This window comes from Falco peregrinus, chromosome 14, assembly GCF_023634155.1.
Source record: "Falco peregrinus isolate bFalPer1 chromosome 14, bFalPer1.pri, whole genome shotgun sequence".
Lineage (NCBI taxonomy): Eukaryota > Metazoa > Chordata > Aves > Falconiformes > Falconidae > Falco > Falco peregrinus.
Window position 1 is genome coordinate 6,413,686 of NC_073734.1, and position 26,104 is coordinate 6,439,789.

Here is a 26,104-nt window from a genome sequence, read left to right on the forward strand (position 1 = left end):
CAGATGTTTGACATCTCAGAGTTCACCTACTAAAAATTTATCCAAGAGCTGGTGACAGAATAGGGCTTTCAAAACCAGTCTGGCATCAGCTGGGATGTGCTGGCCAGCCAGACATAAAACCAACCATGCCTTAACTGGTGCCAGCGTTCACATCAGTATGTAGGATACTGGGGTGGATGTAATGCCAGCCGTGTTTACATACTCCCTTCACTCGTCACTGCTTAACAATGCCTGACTAGCAGCTTTACAGAATGCCTTTGGGACGTTCTTATATCTGAGTGGTGCCACAGAAAAGCACTGTTGAGTACATCTTGTATAGCATCAAAGTCAGAGTAGAACTGAGGAAACAGCACTTTAATCCTAATTTGACACATTACTACATTCAAACAGGACAGCAAAAAAATTCTTGCCCTCTTTTTCCACAACCTGCCAAGAGTAAATTAGTATTCAGTGCTCTCTGAAGGAGGAATGCTTTTCTTGTGCTGTACCACTTAAAAAATGGTTCTTCAGAAAGTGTTTCTAAGCATGCAGGGAATAGCTGAAGATCTTGAAAGAAAGGAGTGCATTCAAACCAGCACTTGGCTCTTACAAAGATTTTAGCTTTCTATGACCCCAGTCCTCCTATTCTTCTGTAATTACCATCCAAAAAGAAATATTTTCATCCAGCTGGCCTCTCTTGCAACAAAATAAGCCAGGATCTTTGTGAGAGGTACTGTGTTAATTTGTAAACTGGGCACTTCTCTGGGATTCGGGTGCTCCTAGCTTTAATTTATTCCTTCATGTGACATTTATTCTCAGCACAGTGACACTGGCAAGTCACAGAAGGGCTGCAGCAGCCCTGGGTCTGGCCAGGGCAAGGTAGGCAGCTACCAAGGAGAGCTGTGAGCCCGCTGCCCTGGTGGAGGGACTCAAATAGCCACTGCAAGGGGCTGGAGGGAGGGTGGTTTTCTCTGCACCAGCTATTGCCAGTCCCACCGTCATGCTGGCACTGAAAGCATGAGCCCTCCTCCCCAGGATCTCAGCTCAGCTCGTCGTATAGTTCTGTCCTTTCATCGAACAAGGGCCTCCGCAGCTAGACCATATTTGCAGAGTGGTGAAATTCACTTTTGCCTACTAGAAGCCTCGGATAGATCCAAGTTCCAGCTCATTTCCATCACTTTGATTTAGCTTGACATCAGGTCTTTAATTCCCCTTAAGCTTTGAGTTCGTCTACAAAATTAAATAATTTACTTATCTGTTACTGATCATTTTCTTATTTTCCTTCCCTAGGAGATAAGTGAGATAGTATCTGTAAGTACTTTGAAGATGTAAAAGTGCTTATTACTGTATTTGGGAAGTCAACAGAATTACAAAGTTACAGCATACAAGTACTTAAAATAAAAGCCCCAGGCACCACCTCCTGCCTCACCAACACTGCTGGATGCTGGGTCCTTCTGACCCTGAATTACATACTACTGTTTATCACACCGCACAAACGGCACCAGTTGTCCAGATGAGGAAAAAAAGAGGCAGCATCTAATTCAGGATCTCATTTCATTCCTAAAGACATTTTCTGGGATCCAAAGCTTTATTTTCCCTGAAGAAGAAAAGGATTTTTAGATCACCAGTTTCTGGCCTTGCATATGTAAGTAAAAGCTCTGGTTTCATGAATAGGGTGTCATGGCCTACAGCATGATTCAGGATGCTGCTTCACATGCCATTCATCTGTCCCCTCTGCAAGACTATTAATTGCTGGGAGCTAGACAGGGCAGACTGCTGGCACTTGGTACTTAAATTTAATATGTTAGTGCCTGGGACTCAACATCCTGAGGGAATGGAAAGGAGGTGGAAGGTGGAGCCTTTCCAAATTTAGGTCAGGAAGAGTCATAAGGAGACAGTATCCAACAGATGGATTTCCCTGTTCTCCAGTCTACAGTAATTGAAGAATTATTGTACAATTAGTGACAAAAATAATATAGAGCAGAAAACAGATTCAGGGTAGATGTTAAAACTGAGGAGGGGATATTGAAGGTGGCGAAAACGTGCACCGTGATGCCACTTGGTTTATGTCCTTTTGTCTCCCAGATACAATCAACCTTGGGGGAAGGAATATACTCTGGAACTGGGGTCTTGCCTTCACTCAGCAGCTTTTGCAGCCAGGCCTTTGAGGGCTCCTGTAGTACAAAACCTCAGTCACCTGAACTGTATTGACCTCCCTGTATATTTTAAAACCTTTTTTTCTTCTTAGAGGTCTCCCTCTTGACAAGTCTGAAGAGAATTCTGGAAAAGCCATCTTGGTAAGGTTTCAGTCAAACCAACCAGAAAAACATCGAAGCCTCAATTAGAACTGTTTTTCGTTGCTCATATGTGACATGTCTTGCTGACTTTTCAGTGAATCTGTTGACCCCGGTCACCGTGACACTTTAATTTCCCCAAACAGCAAGGAGAAATCAACAACTGAAGGGCCTCAGCTGCAAAGTTTTCCAGTGCTGTGCAGTGAGGTTGTGGCTAAATTGTTTATCTCTGAGAGCCACTGGAGTGCCAGGTTCATCTCCCAATTCACATTGCAACAACATCCAGAATGTGTCAATTCACCTCAGAACTTAATAAACCAACACACGTTTCAGTTGTAGGAGCTAACAAGTATCAGGACCCTTTTCTAAATCCCAGAGAAGTGCTGAAAATATAGCAAAGGAACAGCAATGTCTGCAGAACTTCAAGTCAGGTATTTTGTACCTCATTCACAAAGCTCACAGAGCTTTTCTACAGTATTAACTGTCTCCAGGGTGCTTTGTGCTTCTCTGACGCAAACCCAAGTCTGCTCAGCTAACGCTTTTACAATCCAAAGAACCTATTTTATTGGAATTTTTTTGGCCACTTGAAGTCATGTTTTGAAACTGCTCTTACAAACGAGCCCTCTGAACTGATGTGAAAAACTCAAGTGTCTTTCAGAGAAATACCCTGACAGTCAGCTGCTGCTGTGGAAGAAACGACCGTGAACCTAGAACAGGAAGCAACAAGATCTCTTTAGCCCCTTTTTTGCATCTAAACAGGAAATTGCACGAGCACAGTTTAAGGAACAAAGTAGAGAGCTCTGAGATCTGAACTTTGCTCAACCTGAGAGATGGTGGGACTAAGTTTACATTCTTGGTTTTCAGCAACTTGGAGGAGTATGCATGAAACAGGTTGTCCATTGATCTTAAACACAAGGACCTGACCAGCAATTCAGCACCTTGTCTACGTGCAAGAGAAGCAAAAGAATTCAACAAGAATAGAAAAAGCGTTGGTTTTAATTCTAGATCAGTGATAAGGAATAAGGGGAACAGTTCTTTTAATGTGCTGTCTCTATGGTAACTGCGAACAGGGCACTTACTACATGTATTTGCTCACTGCTTTTTGCATTGCACAGGAAACGCACATATCTTCTCTATGAACTCCAGAATACATTGATTTTATTGACTAATCACACAAAAGATCAGAAGATGGCAAAAAATGGAATTAAATTATGTAATTTCAGATGTCAATATCAGAGCCAGACAGGCTCAAACTCCCTATTTTAACTAACCAATTTTTTGTCAGTGAGAAAGTAATGAGTGGGAGGGAAATACTCCCTTCAGTGAAAGTCTTGACCTTTGTAGGCAGGAGAATATTATTATTTTTTGTCTATGCCAGAGCTGTGTCTTTCTCTTTCCTATGCCCACTGTGTCTCAAGCACAGATGTAAGAGGGTGGTGTAGATTTTGTTTCTCTGAACAACAATTTCTTCCAGGCAGTATACAAAGGCAGAGTGCCTTTTGCTAGATATATCTGCAGCTCCTCAGTAAGGTTGAGTGCATAGTGTGATAGGACCACATGACAAGCTTTGAGGGGGTGGATGGGACAGCCTCCCTTTAAAGCATCTTTTCTGGAAGCACAGAACATGAAACAGGCATTCATATTGGAGCTTTCACTGGATCTTTCTGAAATTCATGGAACTCATCTGGACTTTCATAGCCTCTAGATCTGGCCCTAAGGGAACAGGTATATCAGCTTCTCAGCACTTTGGCTCTTTTTCCTGACCCAAGCGTGGTATTTCACATGATTTCAGACTAACAGAGATGGAGGGAGAGAGTGAGAACAAAATCATAGATAAAGGCGGTGATACAGATATCCCTGTAAGGATAAAAGGAAGGAAATTGCTAAGAATGACAAGAACCTCTTTGGCTCTGTCTAACTTTTGGAGACAAAGTACGTGACCTGGGATATCTCCAGAACGATCAGGAAGATCTCTTCAGTCTAAAAAACTTGTTATTTTCTTACTCTGTGAATGTCAGTCATTTTGCTGTGGCTGAAGCACATTCCAGCACAAAGCAAGCCTCAGCATATAAAAATGCTTTTTTTACTGTGAGGTAAATTGAGGTAAGCACTGAGTGGCTCCAATTCCATTAACTACTCTCCCTATACGCTTATGTACCATAGGGTAGTGCTACAAAGTTTAATAGTGAACATCTGTGTGACAAGCTTTCAGCTCATCAAAGATAAAAGGCTGGAGAAAGACAGCGTTATTGTGGCAATGGTTATTATCATTAGCCATTTATCAATGATGTAGTCCTGAAAACGGTACTGTGAGAATTTTCTTCTCTATCAGACTCAGTAGTGGCAGTAACACTGTGGGCTTTCAACCATGGTTTTGTTACATACTTCAGTATGCACTTCCCATTAAAGAAAGTCTCTCTTCTTTGTCAGCGCCTCTCAGAAACTATTGCCTCTCTCATGCTGCTAGCGTCATTTCAAGTATCTGTTTACACAGAGTAAGGGGCTTTACACCACATGTACCCTGGGAGACCAAAGGTCTTCTGTCTCTAAAGCTTCCCAAGACTGAAGGATGAATATAACCCAAAACCAAAAAGGAGCAAAAAACGATAATGCTAAGAAACAGACCGACTTCGAGGCAGATTAATTTGCAAGGGGGTTTCCTACTTGGAAATTCCTACTTTCCTACAGGGAAATACAAACCAATTAACCTCCTTAATTTACTTGCATCCTGAAACCAGCAATAAAACCACCTTGGAAGCCAATTGAAAGTGATTGTATAATCTCTTCTCAGTTCTCGTAATGTCTCTGGAAAACATCACAGTGACTCTGCTCTGGGTTCAGACACTCAGAGAATGGCTGCAGTAACACAGCACAGTAACTACCAAGTCCTCTCCAAAATCCCAGGAGTGCTTTATTCAAGATACTTAGCTACAGACTGCAATTATTCTTGTACTTACTGTAAGTAAGAATAGAATGTCCTTGTTTCAAGGAATCAGTGGCCTCAACTGGCTCCAGCATTCACAACTTGCACAACTTGCTAGTGACAGAGAGAAATAAATGTGATGTTAAAATATTTTGGATGAACGTCATCCATGTTTAATGCATCAGGGAGTGATCTGGCACACTTTGTGCATCTCTTTGCTTGACTGTTTAAAACAGCAACTGTGCCTGTATCCAAGTGAAGAACAAGATTTATATAGTCAAACATCTATAATTCATGGATTTTACTGCACTAATGAAAATGCAATGGCTTCGTGGCTGCGACCTGCCATAAACCAGTGAGTTTTTACTGTGAATGGCTGCAGCTCACTTTAGGTATTACACTAAAAGGAGTGACAGTGGGAATGTCAGCATGGCTGGGGCAATGATGAGACCAGATTTTTGCCAGCTTCCTCTTGGCAGTGGCTTTGTGCTATTTCCTGGTTCCACTGCCAGGCCTTGTCCTTTCTACTCATGGCTCCATCCTCTACTCTTATTTTACCTACTGACACTACACGTTTCCACTGCAGAGCTTTTTCATACCCTACTGCTACATCCTTTAGCAGCAGCAGCTTTTCTCTTCCTCTCTAGTGACCCTCCTACTTCCTGTCCCATCCTTCAAATCCGGGGTTTTGACACTGATTTCCCTTCTGCTCCCTTCCTACACAAATTTCTTTGTTTCCTGTACTTATCCTGAAATGCAGGTCCCACCTTGTTGTTTTCCTGTGCTTGCCTGACTGGTGAAGACAGCCTGCCCACATATGTGCCAGGAGCTCAGGTCATATGAAAGATCTAACAAATCACAGCATGTGAAAAAGGATGGGTAAGGTCCAAGCAACAGCTGAAGGATGAGGTTTAGTAAAATGTTTTTGATAAAGCCACCAAGTGGACAGCACAACAGTGAAGGTAAGTGCATATTTCACACTTGGAGCAGAAATCCAGATGTGGAAGAAAGTCTAGCAAATTTAGCTAATGTTGATTCAGCTGATATCCCCAGGGTGATCCACTAGATCTGCTTTATCCTTTTACAGTTTCCTCAGGCCACTGCCTCATCTTGGAGTCTTCATAAAAAAAAAAAACAAACCAAACAAACACACACAACTCCCCCCCACCCCAAACCAAACAGGGTTCATCTTATGTATGGTTTTTTTTAGCCTGTGCTCTGTGTATTGGTCTGTGCCAAGTGCTCCTGGAGGACATGTAGTTCCAGGAACCACTGGTGTATTTCAGGTACTGGCTGACCAGCTGGAAGCAGGAAGAACAAGCTGGAAATGTCCAGGTGAAGTCCTCATAACATTGTTTGGCAGAATTATGAGCATCCATTCTCCAAAGCCTGTGATAAATGCCAAGAAAACCTGAAGTTGTAGGACTGCCTATTGAAGTGCCTACAATGACCACATCACAGAGCATATGTATGCTAAAATATCAGATTTAATCTAATACATATCTGATATATATGTATAAAAATATTTTTAAGTAGACACTGTAAAATGTAAATAAAATTTACTAATTCCTCCCCCGCTTTATTCCTAAAGGGATTTTAAAGTTTATGAACATACCATAACATACCCAAGATACAGTGTATACCCAGTGATACATAGCTAACTCTGAGGAAACACAGAAAGCCTTTGAGTGCACATAAGAGCAATTGCTCTTTTAGGATGTCAGACCAAGAATAGTATCCATTTGAAACACCAAGAAGAATTTAGGTCAGGAGAACATAATTACCCAAGTTGGAGTTTGTCCAGGTTACCTGGATTACTACTGCTAAAAAAAGCAGAATGGGACCATGAGTTAACACAAGTGATTAGGATCTGTGTTTAGCAAAGGTTTTTAAAGATACTAACATGAATTAAACATCCTATTCCAACCAATTTTCACATGAGTTCTGCATTCATTTTATTAAAATCTCTCCTCTATGCTGTGGCATTCAGTTGCTGCTTTCTGGTTAGTCACAGCAGTAAATGTAATTTATTTTTCTCCAAAGTTTAAATGCAAAAAATTACACATTACTGAGGCTAGACGTCTCTTTTTGCATTTTTTTGCGGGGGGGGGGGGGCTCTGTGTGGTCTCAGTCCTGCAAGGAACCTCCAGGTTGAACAGGATTAAGGGCTCTCCTTCCTATGAGCCCTAAATTGGCATCTCTAGCTCTAAACCTATTAGAAAGTCAATCAGTTCCCCAAAACCTACTACAGCATGCATCTGTAAAGCATAATGTATTTCCAAATGTAGGTTAAGAGGCTAAACTGGGTAGCAGTCTTTGCACAACAGGTGATTTGGTAGGACATCCCTGTGCACAGTTTGCCTGTGTGCTCATGCCAACTCGGGTGGGCTGACCTGCTTTATTATAGTCACAGACCAACACTGCTCTTTGCCTTTCAAAGAAATTAAAAATAACGAATCCCTCATTCCCAGAACAATAGTTATTGCTAAAGGAAACAGAGGCAGACTTGGGCATGTTCAGGGCTGAATAATTCCTGACAATCTTCCTTTCTGTGCTAGCCTGTCCCTTGCAGACCTATTTGCTATATATTTGCTGACTCACAAATCCTTCCATGTGGCAGACTTAAAAGACTTTATTATAAATACACTAATAATCTGAGCTGTCGCTACTGCTAGCTGCTAAGCTCCTGCTTGGGGCACTGGCAATAGTGAGTTCTTACATTCCTTTATTTTACATGAGGGAGACTTAAACTGGATGGATTTGTTATCGGACGTCTACCCTGTAGGATTCTACAGCTACTTATTCCTACTTCCACTTTCTGGGGAAGGGATGGATTGCTTTCGTTATTTTGCTTGCAGAGAGTAAAAAAGCAGCTAATATATCCTCCTTTGTGTGAACTGTGTTATTCAGCAAGGACTGTTGCGGTTATTTATTCCGGAGGGCTCTTATACTTAACACAAGGGCCCAGGGAACACATATCTATGTCTGTGCAGCTTGTCAAGAGGCAGAGCAGTCATTTCTCCATGCCTTTTAACACGTGCAATGAGAACACGACTGTACAAGCTGCCTTGTGTCCTGGAGAGAGACCACAACTTCAGATCGGGAAGAAGGCTGTGACCGGAGCTTTGCCATAACCAGGGGAAAAGGAAGTCATGCTAAGCCTCTAGCCAGCAAAAGTTCATTACCAACTGTTACCTCTGCGAGGCTTCGCTGCCCACCCCTCAGCCTTTCTCCACTCCTTCCAGCTCCTCAGCCTAGAGGCTAGCAGAGTAGAATAGCTCCCCCATTCATATTTTCATTCTGTGATGGTAATCAAGTAGGCAATCATACATATGCCAGGATTGACACTGGCAGGAATCATGAAATTAGAACCACTCCCCAAGCCCTCACACTTCACTTCTGTTGAGCATTATTAATCCCCTAACAGGAATTCAATTGAATTCTGTTCATATAGCCAGGGAAAATGCATGTGCAAATTAGACTTTTGCCCCTAACTTGCACATGTACCTGAGTTTTAAACATCATGCCCAAGATCCCCTTGGGAAAATGGGTCAAAATTCAACGACAAAATATTCTGCCGGTACAAAGGATTTTTTCTGCAAAACCTCTGCTTTCTTTGAGAACACATTGATCTTCATGTGTTAGCATGTTAAAAAGTACCCAAAACACGAAATACTTTAATGTGGTTGAATTATTCCACTTTGGCTTTATGCCCACGGAATATTGTGGCATTTTGTACATACAGTTCTCTCGCGCATTTTCATTCAGAAGTAATAGGATTGATACTATAATTGTTGCTGGACTGCTATGCTCTGCAAACATTTGCTGTGTTGCATGTTTGAGATAGAGGGGGGTAATCACTCGTGAATGATTTCTGTGGGAGAGTCTTCATGCTGCACCAGTCATTTCATATGCACTGTGATTTATTCATTGTCAGAAATATCATTTGAAAGACTACAGCTGCTCAGACCTGGTATGAAAACAAAAAGGAGATCTACCCACAGCGGGCACCAAGGGCACTACAGAACCTACGTCACTATTTAAAGAATACATTCATAAAATGCAATCATATAGGAATATGTGACTAAATACTATACATTCTGTTCTTTAAAGCTCAATCAGACAATAACAATATAATCCCTCACATCACCTCTACTTTCTTTTTGTATTTAGCAGTTCCTCAGGTTGTTCCTATTCCCTTTTGGCCTGATCTGCTACTTTTGCATCAAAAACAAAATTTAAAAAAATGGTGATCTCTTTTCGTTACATCAAGTAAGACAGAGACAATCAAAGCCAGATTTGTCTGGAAGCTTACTCAGGCATGTTCTTTAGAGAACTGGCAAAGTCTTTTTGGCTGAATTTTCCCTATTTCCTGCTTCAGCGGCTGTGATGCAGGAAATCCCCCCACCCATACAGCTGGTTTCCCTTTCAGCCAAAGGATGCAAGTGTCATTCCATCTGTAAGTTATGCACACCACATCCATTTGTGTAAAATCTTGGATGGACTCGGAGGGAGTTGTTTCAGCAAACAGTCAGAATCAGCTGAGATAAATCAGGGAAATTCAGGTTCATACCGATAAAGGTCCTCCAGTTTCTGTCAATTGATAATCTTGTGGTAAATTCTAAGCAGGTAGCAGAAGGGTGAACTGGGTAACCATGGAGCCATTGCTAACATCCAATGTGACTCAGAGCAAACAGAGGATAAGTTTTTCTCATAAGTAGAGAAAGTGTTAGCTGTGTAGGAATTCCTTCTGTCCCCCAGGGGTAAGGATGTGAAGGTCAGTGGCTTGAACAGAATTGCTTTTCACATTTCAGTTTGAGAGGGAAAGATGGTTCTGAAGCACATTCAGCATATAGAGAATAAAATACAATGAGAAATTCCCCTGAGCTATCCTGCTGCATTGTGGGCAACCGAAGGAATTCCCCAAATCTCCTGTCCAACACAAAGCTCATGCAATGGGCAGAGCTTTGTGTAAAACTGTTGTTTGCATAATTAGGGTACGGATAGAAAAATGAAAGGTTTGATTTTGCCACTGTAAACAGATACCCAAGATGGGACCAAGCAAGCAGCTAGAAAGACAAAACTATCACAGTCCAAGAAGTAGCCAAATAAATTCCCATCCATGGAAGCTCACAGTACTCTTCTAAGCTGAGGCCAGAGGTGTGCATATAGCTAATGAGTAGCTGCTTCTGCAATCAAATTAGTAACCTTTTGGAGCAGGGCATAAGGAATAGATGAAGCAATAATCTCTTACACCACTCCTACAGAGCTCATCTCCCAGAGTCCTAAAATTTTGGCACACAGAAAATGCACCAAAGCTTTTCTGGCTGTAGTAAGGGAGAGCCTTTCCAAAGAGAGCAATGCAAGACCAGCAGTTATAGACCTCACCCCACCAAGAAATTCTGGAACTGAAAAGAGCCACTGGACTGGGTGATCTCATTGCAGGGATCCTGTTGATCTGAGTAACTGGAAAACAACACCTGATATTCCCACTGACTCCAAGAGCAGCTGCATTTGCTCAGCCTCATGAAGCCGGGGAACAAAGGGCTGCCAGTCCACAAAGGGTCCATGATAAAGTCGCTATAGACTCTGCTCAGACGTGATTTCTGTGATGAAGAAAATAAGAAAGAGGGCGAGGAAGAGAGAAAAGACCTTAAAGCATGAGCCATTTTAAGTTTTAGTATGAATCCTTTACAGTTTGTGATTGGGGTTGCCATAGCAATCCTGAGCCTTTCTGAATAAAGGCAGATCTGAAGCAAGCAACATACAAGTGGGCAGTTTGTGCCCTCTCTGGTGTCTGCACACATTCAGAGCAGCCCTCCTATAGCTCCTGGACACCTGCAACTGCCTGTAGTATCACCAAGCAGATGCTTGCATCACAAATTTTGGGTAAGGATTAGTACAAGTAGCTAGCACAACTAAAAAGCACCTTTTAAAGATAATTTCATATTTCAAAGCCTGTTCCTAAGGCATGCTAAGCCACCTTCTTACTTTGGAAAGTAAGGTGTAGAGTTTGCTGGGCCCAGGCAGTCAGCAAAGCTGTACCTTTAGAGCAGTTTTTCAGGATCTCATGGAGTGGTCTGGCTCGGGAGATTCAGGCTACAGCAAATCTGGGATCTAGACCCTCGCACAGTGAAATCAATGAAAGTTTGAAGTTACCTTTGAACAGCAGGACTGAATCTTGAAGGGAGAAGAAAAAAAATACCCAACACCTAAACTGCCCCCTCCTGCCCCGCAACACTAAGGTTATTTCTGCAAGGTACTGAGAACAACCAGCACCCATTTACTTACTGGAGCACGCTTAGGATCCCAAAGGGGACCTTTAGCTCCCAGGATATACAGAAGATGAGCACATAATCCTGCAAGCAGTTTCTCTGGGGTCAGAGACAAAAGAAAGCCTGTAGCTCTGCACTGTTATAAATGAGAAAGAGATCACATAGCAACTTTTATTCTGCAACTTTCAAACAAACTTTTATAGCAGGGAGAAGGAGGGCATGGGAGGCAGGTGTAAAACCACAGCCATGACACATCTCTCTCCAGGGTATTTGTATTTTGCTCACATTTCTCGGCTCCTGGTTTCATTGTTATTTGTATTGGAGCTGAAGCCAACAGTTTTGTAAGTCTTTCTGATTGCTAGGAAAGGCACCAAAAGCTACAGTTCCAGCTCAGCACTGAAGAGAAGCTGTATATTAAACCAAAAATAAAAAAGGTCAAAGCAGCCAGCTACAGAGAGCTGAGAGGCCCATTGGGATTAAGAGGAAAGATTTACAAGGGAGCTGGTATAGAACCATTCTCCTCTGGCAGGTTCTTTACTAGTCTGAGATCTGGCATTTGTTAACACAGCCTTGTATGTCCCACTCCAAGAAAAGCCGAGATGGGAAGGCAAAAGGTAGCCAGGTTATCCTAGTGCCCTTGGTGAACTCTGTAATGCAGCTGATTTTGGTGCATAAGTTAGTTTGTGTTAATGGGCCAGGGTAGCAAATGCATTGACTTGTTTCTTCTCAAATAGGGCTTTTGTATCTGATTTAGACAGTAAGTTTTAAGTGGGGGTTCTCAACTCAGTGCTATTTGGAGAGGTTTCCCAGAGAATACATTCCTGAAGACACTCTAAGGAACTCCTGAGAGTTTAATGACTTTGCAGTAATAGTAAGATGTTGGGTAATACGGCTACAGGAACAATTAAGCATGATCTAGAACCATCTCTTTCATTGTACCAGAAGTATCTGACTGTTTGGATAAGCCAAGTGAAGGAAAAGAGCAGACTTCATTGGGGGGGGGAAGGGGAACAACCAAAAAAAACCCCAAACACAACCAGTTTTAAAAAAATAAATAACTCTTCAGCCTAATCAGTTCCACAGCTCAGGATACTGGAAGGTCAACCAGAGAGCTGCATAAGCTGGCATTGCTGCTAAGACAAAAACACATGCTGAACTTCCTCTCTGGCCTTTGGCTAGTTACTAAATCCTTGACCCATCATAAGTCATGATGGACCTCCTGGGGGGTAAAACCCACAGCCCTTCTTCAGGCTTCAGTACTCAATTTGTATGCAAGCAACAGGGTCTAATTCTGGGATATGAGCTTTAAAGAGGCAAATTACAATTGCTGTGAAAGCTCGCAGTGCAGCTGGGCCTGGATTTGGACTCTTTGCTCATCAAGTGCATGAGAAGCAATATTCTCAGTGAAAACGTCAGAACTTTTCACAAGGCTAGGAAGGGGAAAGAGTTCACCTCCATTAGCAAAAAGCTCCACAGAATCTTGCCTGAGAAGTCAGCACAGTATGGCCGTTCAGAAGCTGCAAGAGAGCAAGGCCGGGTACTAAACTTCTCCTAACACTTGAGACAACATCGATACTTTACGTGGATTACAGAATATGTTTCCTTCTACAGACTCACATGCATTTTTATTCTGTTACCATAGAATTTACCCACTTGTGATTCAAAAGCCAAATAGCCTGCGTTGCTAAACCTCCAGCTACAATAAGCACAGCTTTTTTAACAGAGCTCTTTAATGTTAACTCTGGTACAGTGGCTTTTTAATAACCCTCTGGATTCAGCACACTTTGTGTTGCTGCATAGTCTGGAAGGGCAGTTATTGTGCATATTATAGTGGGTACTGCATTAAACATCTGCTGTGTGAAATCAGCAAGCTCTCCAGCTGAGCAAATTGCTGGGTGGTGTTGGGACTGTGCTTAGTGCTGTGGTCATTTACTCGACTGAAAAAAAAAATAAAAAAATCCACCTCTCATGCAAGCTTTAACAAGGGACTCCTGTGCATGCCAGCTGTCAGGATGGGAAAAGCACTGTAATTGGAGTGATTAAAAGCTCACAATGGCAACAAAATGCCTCTTCCTTTAAGGTGGAGTGAAACTGTCTTATAATAGTGATATGGCTGCTCTTGTAAAGCCTGCAAGGCTGTATCGGTCATCTTTGCACTAGTATTTGTAATTCTGTGAAGCTCACTCCCACAAGTTGGCATCTACATAAACACTTCCAGTAACTACTGGGGAATTGAAGCATAAAGGGGTCTGCTAACCTCCAAGCTGTACGATGGAGCTGTGTTTCAAAAGGATTTTACACTTTGATATATTATTACAACAGTGGCAATTTTAGTACCTGATCAGCGAGGTGAACATGGGAGGGCTGTTGCTTATTACCACAAACAGTGCAGGAGCAGTGGTCTAGGCAGGAGACATTTCCAATGTATTTGATAGGACTCTAATGTCTCAGAGATAAGGATCCTTAGTGACATGGTTTAGTGGTGGACTTGGCAGTCTGGAGTTAATGGCTGGACTTGATGATCTCAAAGGTCTTTTCCAACCTAAATTATTCTGCCCAGAATCTTAGCACAAATTAGTGCCATCCAGAGTAATAGAATTACAATTGATTTGAATTGACTACACCAGTGAGATTTTGCAAATTAATTTGCCTCTCTTTGTCCCTCAAACTGTTGAGCCAAACAGTGTAAGTGTACAGGATTACCGAGTATTATTTAGGTTTTCTGGAAAATAGTGTCACCTCTCTCAAGCATACAAGAGACCTTGAGGAAAACCAAACAGTATTGTCCTCCATCTCCGAATGCCTTCCCTCCATGCACACTTTGTGCTGGATAAAAATAGCTTTAAACCCTTGGTTAAGTAAGCTTCTTAAGTTTGAAAAGCCTGTTGCAAATGGACAAAGGAGGCACAACTGAGACACCATAAAAAGGCCTTTGGTTTCAGTGTCTGCAACTTAAAATGACACCGGATTGGCATTTCATGTGTCCAAGAGGGAACTAACATTGAGACATTGACTGCAAAGAGCAGAGGAAGCATGAAGAGAGATGTGTGGAAACAGGGTGCGGCTGTCTAGTTCTCCTTTCTACTTTTCTCTCTCAGGATCCGACTAAGTTCCTTTTCAAGAATTACTGGAAGCTGAAACAAAAATTATTCACAAGGAAAAGAAATCTATTCTGCATATCTCAGCAATACATCAGGAAAAAATAGTAAACCTACAGGTTGGTCAAGATCTTTGCTACAGAAGAATCCTCTCTGATCAGGCCATTTCCATAGCTTGTAATTTTAAAATGCTCTCACAAATACTAAAGTATTTTTAGACACATGCACTTTGCTTATTTCTGTTGTAATTATTTCTGAGTTCTAGTTCAAAGAAAAGTTGAGGAAAGTCAGAGAACAGGATATGAGATGGCTTGGTGCATTTTTAAACTGTAGTGCATGAAGCACTAGAGGTCTGTAGATTGCTCCGAAGGGACTAAGAAAGGAACTAAGAAAAGCAAGCCCATTGTCTTCCTAAGTTTATTAATTAAGAGCCACCAAAAAAAAAGGGGTGGGGGGGAAGGGGAAATGCTAAGCAAAAATATTCTGAGACCTATCGCCCAGTTCTACTGGTCTGCTCCTAGCTGGCTACATTTCAAGCAAGCTTGTTCACCTCAGTATGCCTCAGTTTCCCCACCCCCCCACCCACCCCAACACACACCCCCCAAGTGACCAACCAAAAGAACGAGTCAGAAGACTAATCATCTCTTACAATTATCCACACTAAGATCATCTTTAGAGAATTATGGCCCGAGTCCTGGAAACTACTCTTGGCAGGACCAGAAACTAAAGCATTCTTATTCTTTCTTATTAATTATTTACTAATTAATTATTACTAATTACTAATTACTAAGGGCCCTAAGAGCCCTTTTGGCCAAAATCAGTTTCTGTGGGAATTTGAAGTAGAAGCAGGACAGGTAGCTAGCTTGTGATGGAGGGGACTCATAACCATCCTAGAGCAAGCCATTCCCACGTCTAAATCAGTGCCTTTTGTGATGGGGTCCAGCTTCAAGGTGCAGAAGTCTGTTGAGTCCCTCACTACACTCACTTAACTCTAGGTACTACAGCTCGGAGATCGTGCTCCACCATTGACCGTGAACAGATCAAAGTCTAGAAAGGAGAAAAGTTGGTAGTAGCAGCCAGAATTATATCTATGTTTTCCCAGTTTCTGCTGTACAGAACAAGCAGAAGTATTTCACATTACCAGGTAAGATATTAAAGATATAGACATGTAGGCAACAAAGAGCAGATACTGTGTAGAAACATGAGGAATTCTTACTGGACAAAGAACTTGGTGCAGGAACTGGTCTCAATGGACTGCAGAAGGAAATCACTGCCCCAAACCCAGGGTTTTGGGACAGGGGTTTATGACCTTTCAAGATATCGCTTCCTTTGAGGGAGCAAGTCTGTGTTAGCAGTACCGAAGAAATCCCAAGTCAAATCCATAACCCACTGAGTCCAGGACTCAATGAATACCCCAGTGCAACAATCCCAACTGACAGTTCCTTACCAAACTTAAAGCAAAAGTCAACCCACAATAAATTCATACAACCTATTTCTGAGAAGGGATGCTCCCAGACCCCGCTCCCATCATCACATACACTTGGTGTGGTTACAAACAGGGTCACAGCCCAAAACAGGAACCTAGATGAAGATAAGGTGGGTGGACAGAGTTTACATGTACTCTCTTCACAAAAACAGAAATTGCTTCTCTCCCTAGAGTTTCAGCTTCCTACCAAATAACCCTTCTTAGATTGGTCTCAGGGTTGAGCTTCATTTTTATGAGTGACTGGCCTCTTGGTCAGATGTTAGCACTGCTTTCAGAAGAGCTGCAGTATGTTTTCCCTGTTCAGTACAGAGAGCCCAGTCAACATCACGAACATGCCCCTCAGGCTGGATTTATGTGGCTAAAAACCACATCACATCACCAACTCATGATAATACCACCCTTTTCTTACTCATAGGTGCCCAAGAGGCCGCAATGTGAACCTGTCAGGAGACTGATCTGGCTTTAAAATCAGGTGATTTTTAAGCTGCATCAGTTCCCTGATCCACTTTGCTGTATAACAAATTCCTTTGACAAAACTGAAGGCAGGACAAAAGCAGGACCCAAGTGGAAATGTAAGAAGAAAATAGAAGGGCAGGAATACAATAATCCTGCATTACCACTGAATAAAGTCATTCAAGTCATAAAATCACCAGAGAAATCTCATTACTGTGCCTTAGGCAGAATTAGGTATTCATACTGAGGACAGGTAGTTATGGAAAGCTGCTTGTGCCCTCAGCCTCAGAGGACTTCAGCCTGAGAAATCCCCACTTGGAAGAACTAGTGAAAGTCTTGAACCAGAACAAGCACATGCAGCCAGCGTTTAGAACATTTTAACATACACACATAAAGCCCCTTAACAAAGTCTTTTACATTCCAGCTTGGTACACAAGATGTGCATTAACTCTGAAAAATCTCAGGCAGGGATTTCAGAAGAGTTCTATGTTTTTTTAATTCCTCCTCTTTCTCCTAAAGAGTTTAATGAGGAAATCTTAGAGGTCTTGGTAAAGGACAGACCTCCTGTGCCTATTCAGTAATGAGTCACAGGCCAAGTCTACCAGTTTGTTAGTACATGGAGCGGGATTTCTGCTCCTGTCATGCAGTCCAAAAGTAGATAATAAGGATTCATGGCTAATTTAACAACATACCTGAATAAGCCAGGAGCAAGCAATGCAAAACTGCAGATCTTCCTTGAATTTTCTCTAGAACTTGCCACCGGAAATTTTGCCAGCATGGAAGAATCCTTTGAAGAAAAGGACAAATGTGTGAGTCACTTAATCTCTCCTCTTAAAAGAGCAGAATTACTCACCCACTCTAGTGGGGACAGGTATTAGGCTGAAAACCATAACTCTACCACTTCAGTATGTTAGTTATGTTAGAAGACAGCTTATTCTTGTTGTCCGGGCAGGCTGGAAATTGCTAGAGAGCAGGGAAGCTGCCTGTGCAGTGCTTTACAGGACGTAGAACTGGAAAGAAGGGAAGTGCAACACTGCTAAAGAGGGAGAACCAAAGGGGGGAGTGGGGGAAAACCCACTTCCAGTCTTCATGTATTTGAAAACCTAGACACATATTCAGCAGGATTATAACCCAGCATTGTGACAGCTTTATAAAATAGATGGGACGTGCCTCTTCCCTACAAAAAATCAGCAATGATACTGACGGAAGCCAGCTGAAGATTGTTGAAGTCTTCAGCACATTGTCACACAGGTGGTGACAAGCTGTACCTTTACTTCAGCAGTTTCTCAGGGTGCTGCATGTTGCTTCAGGGGTGCCAACCTGCCTAGAACTGATTAATGCCTACAATTACTAAAATACACTACTCAGTTGGGAAAACCAAAATGTGTTAAGGGGAAAAAGAAGGAATTTACAGAGCATGATTCTTGGGTTCAATGCAAGAATTACTACTTGAAACTTTGTGGCTTCCATTATGTAAAAGGCAAGTTAAAGCACTGTAATGATCTCATTGGCTTTAAAAAACATTAAAGCCCTGTAGGGCAAATGAGAAAATAGTCTTCTGAATTAAAAGAAAAGAGGGAGGGGTGGGGGGAAGAAAACCAACCCACGAAACAGATTCCACAACTATCACATTCAAGGTAACGCAAACAGTTGACACGAGCAGCGTTTCCACACATTACACTGATGCTTTCCTGAAAACAGGACTGTAAGTTCTCTCCCTCAGACTAAACAGGACACAAGAATTGATTTGGACTTGAGTTGAATAACACGCACAGTAGAAAGGTTATAATAGTGAATGCATTTTGTCCCAGTTTCAAAGCCCAGTATGAGACATAGAATGCTCATCAATTTTTTTTGGCAATTTCTTTTCTCACATATTAACAGATCTTACTTTTAAACAGTTTTCAGTGAGAATTTTGCCTTCAAAAGCACATGGTACTGGGTCTTTAAGAATTACTAGGATGGTGTGTATGCTACAGCAGTGAAAAGGCACCCAAACACAATGGTAGGAAGCAGAAAATTTAGCACAGGAAAATGCAGACTGAACAAGAAGTTCATAGAAAAAATATTTGATATACCATAATTTAACATTTAAATCATCAGCCTTTCTATCTATTCCTAATACATATCATAATGGGGAAAGTATTTTGACTTTTCCTCCTCACTAACAGTTGCAGGTGGTCGTTCTCAGATGTGGAAGTTTTACCCCCAAAGATGTCACATACCTGCTCTCTTTTTACACAAGTGTTTTACTAGAGATAGTGAAAAAAAGATGATTTCCAACCTTAATTTCCATCTTTTGCACTAAAAGGCATAACTAAGAACATGCCAGGTATTAGCTAGTTCTAGAAGCTATCCAATCAAGAAATCAAAATAAAACGGTATTTCAGTAAGTGCTATACTATCAGTTTATACATCCATTACTCCCAATGAGCACAACCTACCAGCAAGCTGGGATTTATTTATTCCATAAATTTATAAATAATTTCTAACAACAAATCCATATGAGAATTTTGTAATTTATCAGCAAACAAAAGAAGTGACAGAATTTTTCAGTTAATTTACTTTTAATGAATTATTCACCAAAGCCTCTTGTATAATGAAGTAGAGTACAACTCTACATTGACAGACAGAACTAGGAAAATGATCTAACAGATATTTTCCCTCTTTTGTTTCTACAAAATGACAAAGACTAGAAACGTTGATGCTTGTATCCTTCATCACTGCCTTTAGCACTACTATGACCCAAAGCAGATTTAACACACAGCACATGATGAAATACTTACTGACATAGCATTGCATCACAGATTTTTACTTTTTTTTCTAGCAACACAAAAAGGGGTTCTTACAAATTTAAAGACAAATTACAACAAAACATCTCTAAAATCTTTAAAAGACATTGTCACAGACTAACTTGTCAACAGACCATTCCTTCTAGCAGTCTTACCCCAAGGCCTATTCAAAGCCAATCAATCACTCTCTACCCTCACCCTCATCATTTCCTTTTAAGCAATAGCTGGAAATAGTCCCATCTGCTTTAAAAATCAAAGAGCAGCAGCTGGTGATCAGTCTTCTTTATAGAAGTCTGTGAGACTTAAGGATATTGTCCTGAGCAACTCAGTCAAAATTAATTATAACCTAGATGGAATTAATTAGAGGCTATCTTTATTTCATCTCCATTGTTGTGCAGACAATTGTTTAGCTACTCCTCACACGACTTGGTAATTACAGTAAGATGAAACCACTTAAAATGAAAATTTCTGAATGGGCTTTGATTTAGATTTACAAGACTATGTTTGTGGAGGTGGGGGCAGAAAGAATGCCGTTTGTTAAATATATAGTAGATCTACATACACACACAGACAAAAATATTTGCCACTTCTTATCACTCAGTTGTGGCATCAAAGCAGAAGTTACTTCAGAACAACAAATTTCAGCAAATGTACATGAGAAACACAAACAGCTGGTTATATAGTTAGGAAAACACAGCCCTGTAACTATATGGGTGGTATAAATGACAAGAACTTCAACGTGACTCAAGTAATTTATATGCTCAGTAGTTGGTGTATCTGTTCTGAAATTAACCCATTAACACAGCAAAGCAAAAAAGATTCTATCTAATGTGTAAATACACCCAGCTATAATGGCATGCACGAGTGTATAGATTTGTGCTCATAACATGTGTATTTATTTTACAGAAACATGCACATACATGTGCTAACTGGATAGCATGCTTTTTTTCTTTTCTGCCAGCAGGCATTCATTTGTTACTCATTCCTGTTCCTATGACAGGATGATCAGATGTTAAAATACTTTGCAGCTGGGCATGAGAAAGGTGCTGGTAATTTGCCATACTTAGTGAGAAGATGTCTTAAAGTTAGATGAAAATCCAGTCTTATATTCAGAAGTGGCTTTTTTTGTTAATTAAAAAGAAAAAAAAAAAGAAGCGTAGCAAGGATCAAGTTTATCTCTATTGCAGAGAAACTTTAATGGAATTCAGTTTTAACATTCAGAAGGTTTTGGATTCAGGAAACCATCCCCTTGTAATTAAGGTGTGCAAAACCTGAAATCTGTTGCATGTGAGGAACCAATAGTTTTATCTTGAGCTGAGAGAATGAGTTTGTCTAGGCACTTTAATACCAATCCAGATCAAATGGCTCTAATCAGCATTCCCACAACCTAATATCAGGGCACTCATATGCCTACAAGAGATGCAGACACTTCCCAGCCTGGTGGATTTCAGAGACAGCTAAAAGGAAAAAAGTCTCATCAGAACTGAAAAGAGACAGTGGCAGTTGTCTATTTGGTTAGTAACCACTGCTCTCATTACTAACATCTTTGACAGGATAACAGGAGTCAGATTCTCTAGTTTTATAGTATTAAAACCAATTGAGAACAGCAAAAAAACCCAAACACCCTTGCATTTAAGAGAGAGGAACACCCACCCACCTAGTCATAATCTATTGAAGTGACTTCTCGCTATAAACATAGAAAAGCTAAATTATTCTAAAATTGTAATGTCTCCTGCATATGGGCTTGCGGGAGGCTAAATGCAAGATGACTCTCCCAAAGGACACAAGAGCTTCGTGATTCCAGGGGTAATAAATAAAGTATCCCTTGTTGTAACTGGCAAATGCATGCTTGGCACCCTTGGGAATTAAGCTAAGCTGAATCTACAGGACAAAAGTGAAGGTGGAGCTGAATGCTTTATTTATGTGGTGCCTGCTACTAGGAAGACCCAGAGGCCCTAGGTCATGAAGACACTATGTTTAGAGAGTGATATCCTATGAAATTATCATGAGTTTCAGATGTATAATACATGAGGAGGCAGGGAGGTCCAGGCTCAGTCTGGTTTTTCTCACACGTAGTGGTGCATGACAGAATTTTTGCCTCATCAGTCATGTGGCAACCTCAAGAGACGGGAGGAAACAGCAAAGTAAATTCGTTGTTCTTGATAGCAGCAAACTGTTCTAAGTGGTCAGCTTTCTCCTTTCTGAAAAACTCACACACAGGACCAACATGTTCAGAAAGTAAAAAATCTGCTAGTTTTCAGGACAAGTTATAGTTACAGGTGGCAGCATTTCAGTGGGAGCCCTCCAAGGCATTCTAGATTAATCCAAAACTTTTCTGAGAGCAATTCAAGCTAAAATGTTCTCTCTGCACCAGTGTACCTTCTCTGGTACTACGCTAGTGACTTCCACACGGTTGTACAGAGCTATACCTAGTATTATGACTCCATGTACTAAAATGTTGCCAGTTATACAAGACAAACACAAAATGTTCAGGAAAATTTTAAACTGAAAAAATTACATGAGTCTCCTGTGGTTGTCACAGGTATGCAGGAACAACTGTAGCAGTAAATGAAATAAAATGTGAAGATGTATAATTGCTTTGGACCTCAACAATCCTGTGACAAACTGACTTGATTCAAAACATACAGATTTTTCCCTTTTCTTTTCTCTGGACAACAATTACTGTTTACCGAGCTGCTTCCCAGAAACACTGCAGTAAAATACTAAAACTACTGTAAGCAGGAAAAGGTCATCAATTACATTATGCTCAGTAGAGCATGGAAAAACTTGATTAATCCAAATAAAATTAAATGTAACTGTTTTTAAAATTACATCTTCCCATTATGTGACTGTTTTAATGAATCAGAATTTTAGTCTAAATCCAAACTGCCCAGGGAAGATTCTCAATAAATTAGCCAAAAATCTGTGATTTATTTATGTGTGCAAAGTCCTAAATATTTCACACACCATTGTTCAAAGGTATCTTTCTGTGACACAAGTCTCATTTTAATCTTAACAGCATAAAACAGACTATTTACAGTTCTGCTCTAGAAGAGGATTTAAAAACCATGTGTCCCAACCAGCCACACTATAATTTCCCACATTTAATTAGAAAATAGATGAGATTGGTTTATTTAAACTGGTACTTGAAGTAAGCAATTAAGTGCTTCACTTAATAGGACTATGTGCTGTAAAACTGGCCTTTCATTACTTGTATAGTTCCTAGCACAATAGGTTTCCAGTCCCAGACAGAAGCTTGCAGGCACTGCTTTAATAAAAATATGCTATTTAAGAATATTGTGATGCATTTCCACTGCCTCTGGGGGACTTAAAATAATCCAGCCTATTATCTGTCCTTATTACATAGAACTAAGTGTGCAATTAATTGGCAATCTGTAGTGGATTATGGAAACATTCCAGATGGATGGGGATTTATCACAGTATTTTGCAGCAGCAGCTACTGTAATTTCCCAAGTTTGGGACACTGAATTTACAAGAATTTATTTATTTGTCAGGTACATCTTCTGAGTGAGAATTTCCATTTCCTTTTACATCAGAGGCAACAGCTTGAGACGTAGCACAAAGCATTTGTGAGATAACACAATATTGCTACAGCAGACACGTCTTTGTGATCAGACACACAATAGGATGTGTGGGCTGAACGCTCCCTCAAGAAATGAAGATGTGATCAATTGACTTAGCTAATATTTTGCTTTGTGGGAAAAACTCCATCAGACAGTCTGGAGTTTCATTAGTCTGTGGCACTGCATGAGCTGCAGCAGCTTAAACAAAAGAAAGCTGCTTCTTTTTATTCTCCCCTATACTAACCCTCCTTAGCAATTTGGGGGGCAAGGGGGAAGCTGTTAACCTTTCTAGCCTTGCCTTCCAGTGCCACTGCGGCTCGGTAACGCAGAATAAAACTGGGCTGACATATCTGGAGCTGTGTCACAGATGGCTCTGCCGTCACTGGGGCCTGTGGCCGTCGGCAGGGAACGCTCTCCTGGAAGCTGAATCCAGTCAACATATAAAGAAGGCCAGCAGACCCTGGCAATACATCAGAGGCTAGGGTAGAGGTTTCGAACACACTGCTCCCTCAGGAACCATTCTTTAAGATATTCAAATAAGACGTTATTGTTGTACACCAAGCTTGTCAATGTAATCTTTTTCTTTAGGGAGACAGAAAGCTCCTCCTGCTCTTGATTTTTTCAGCCATTTTGAAACTACCAGGACACGAGCTCCTGTTATGAGGCACAGCACCTATGTAGCAGAGGGAGAGACTGCAGGAATAACCCCTCCCATTGTATCACTCTTCAGGCAAATTCATACAGTTCCTTTCCTACAGTGGCAGTAAGTATTGTTGCTCATTGGACTACCTAAGCTGTTGTAGATAAAAGGCCACCTCCAAACAGCACTCATGTTATATAGCAGCCTTATTCCATGGTCTCAAGACTTCTGTGTTCTCCCCTCAGCGTAAATACACAAGAAAGCTACTAAAATGCATGGATGAGGGTTATATTCTTGTTTGCCTAGGTATACAGTTCCCTAATAGTGAATAGCTTACTGCTTTTTCTATACACTCAGCAAGTATCAAAATTCTTGTAAAGGTTTATAAATGCATATTTGCGTAGACCACAGTTCAGCCAAGTAATCTAATACTCATGTGAACTACATGCCCTGCGTTAGGAATTTTCCCTCTAATGTAACTTAAGATATGCATTGGACTGTAAGAATAAAATACCTTTTTATTCTTCCATCTATGCCTAATCCTTCTGCCGATTCCCCCTCCTCTCTGGCACTTGCCACTCTCATTTATTTTCAGATTGATAATTGCCCCCTTTACATTTCCATCAACAGACCCACACACATCCAGTGAATCTCCAAATTGCTTTTGCCATGTGTTAGCATTAATAATTAATGAAACCAGCTGATTGCTCCAAGTGACCCATTATCATGTCAGGGCAGAGATGAACCAGAGAGAAGGTAGGATTCATTTCTGAGACTCCAATTTCAGTATCAAAGTTCAAAATCAAAACACCATCAGCAACATAAATCTGTTTCTCTCAAGAGATCTATTCTTTCTGAGAGGTGGCCAGAACAGCCCCACAGCCTGAAAAGCAGATATTACCATGCTCAGGGCTTTTTAAACATAAACTATTGTGTTCTCCTCCAGTATGTGACATTTCTCAGGGCTTTTCTGACATTTAAGTATCATCCAGGCATTTAATAATAATCAAGAGGAGAAAAGGAATGGGAAAGAGAAACATACATTAGCATGAAAGATTAAGGGAAATGAATATGTATAGGACACAAAAAAGAATAAAATGCTGGTATACAATGGGACACCACAGAGCAGAGTGGGAGGGCTTCTGTTCATTAAGTATTGATATAATGGATTTAAATAAAATTGAATAAAATCCAATTTAAATGCTAGAATAAAAATACTGGAACGACCAGCTAGGGAACAGAATGGGTTTCTACCTCTCAGAGGTCAGATCAATGGTTCACTGACAACAGCTGCAGATGGTCTGACAGCAGAAGCCTGCAAAAATAAAAAATTACAGGGTTAGATCAAGTCTGCTGGCTCTTTTTAACCCAATTCTTTGCTGTTCTTCTAACATAAAAGTTATCCTTTAGCATACAAAAAAGTACCTATCACAGATGCCTTAACAGAGCTGGTATCTTACTAATTTTTATCATGTCTCAAATTATGTTAACTTCTGTATGCATGATCCTAGGACAGTATTATTCAATTTTACAAGAATAATTGATACTTCAGCAACCAGACAATAAATTCTCCTGCTGAGAAAAAGCAAACAAACAAATAAATGACAGCTCATAAATTTATTCGGAGTCATGAGAAAAGCTTTACTGGAGATAACATAGCAGAGCTTATTATCAGCCTGCTGTTAATGTAGGACTCCCTGCTTTAAGACTATTTAAGGATGACTAACTCATGTTACATTTATTTCCTTTAAACTTGCCCTGGGCTACACGAAAAGCAGGAATCAGTTAACTGTTTGGAGGAACTTTCAGACAGTGCCATAAACAAAATTCAGAAATTCAATATAATACTTCTGTAGGATGCAATATCGCATGAAGTTGTACCAAAAGAAATGAAAACCAACCCAAACATGTAAAAATCATGTTTTTTCCAAAGCCCTGGGTCATGAAACCACAAAAGTGTTAGAAGTGTAATAGAAATTTAGTGAAGGAAAAGCTGATATCTGAAAAGTTGAAAATGCAATATGCAATTGTGTAGGTTTCACCACTTTCAGTTGTGTCTCCTTTCTATGTCCTTGCTTTAGTCAAAGAAAAAATTTATCACTCATCACTCTTCTAATTAGTCTTTACAGAATGCGAGAGCTTTCTTAAGAGTCATTCCACTGCCACAGGGTCAGTATGTTTTCCAGCAACTGACTCACTTTTTTAATCCCCTACATGTAACAGTAGGGCACAGAAAACAAGCACATTCATATTGTTTCTAGTTGGCTGTACAGCTAGAAATTGTACTGCTATGACTTCATTCTCACCAAGGGGCTTGCTGTTATGGCAGGCTGATCATCATATTTTAGTCATGACAAAAGGGAAAACCTGTGCATGGTTATATAAGGCAATCACTAAATCACTTTTGTGTTGTTTCTGATATTGATTCACTCTTAACTGTCTTGGCTTTCAGTGATGCTTATGTATGGTCGGCAATCTCATCCCACCATGAGATGCATTAGGTATTGCATAGCTTGGAACTAGGTGTTCTTTCCTTAGGACTCAAAGGTTAGCCTCCAACATAAATTACAGAAATGCTTT

General features: G+C 40.7%; 1 protein-coding gene across 13 annotated transcripts in view; it reads right to left on the bottom strand.

Annotated features, from left to right (window-relative positions):
• The window catches only part of KLHL36 (kelch like family member 36), a 97,931-nt gene that overhangs the window by 63,258 nt on the left and 8,569 nt on the right, over positions 1-26,104 (bottom strand). For 6 of the 13 annotated variants that reach the window (XM_055819052.1, XM_055819061.1, XM_055819057.1 and 3 more), the window contains exons 1-2: positions 17,407-17,553; positions 17,201-17,295 (exon numbers count right to left, since the gene is read on the bottom strand). The gene's annotated coding sequence lies outside the window, so the exon portion shown is untranslated. Of the gene's footprint in view, positions 1-5,230; positions 5,311-17,200; positions 17,296-17,361; positions 17,554-24,778; positions 24,840-26,104 lie in introns of those variants that run through there. The other 7 variants (XM_055819059.1, XM_055819054.1, XM_055819058.1 and 4 more) reach the window with 4 other exon arrangements.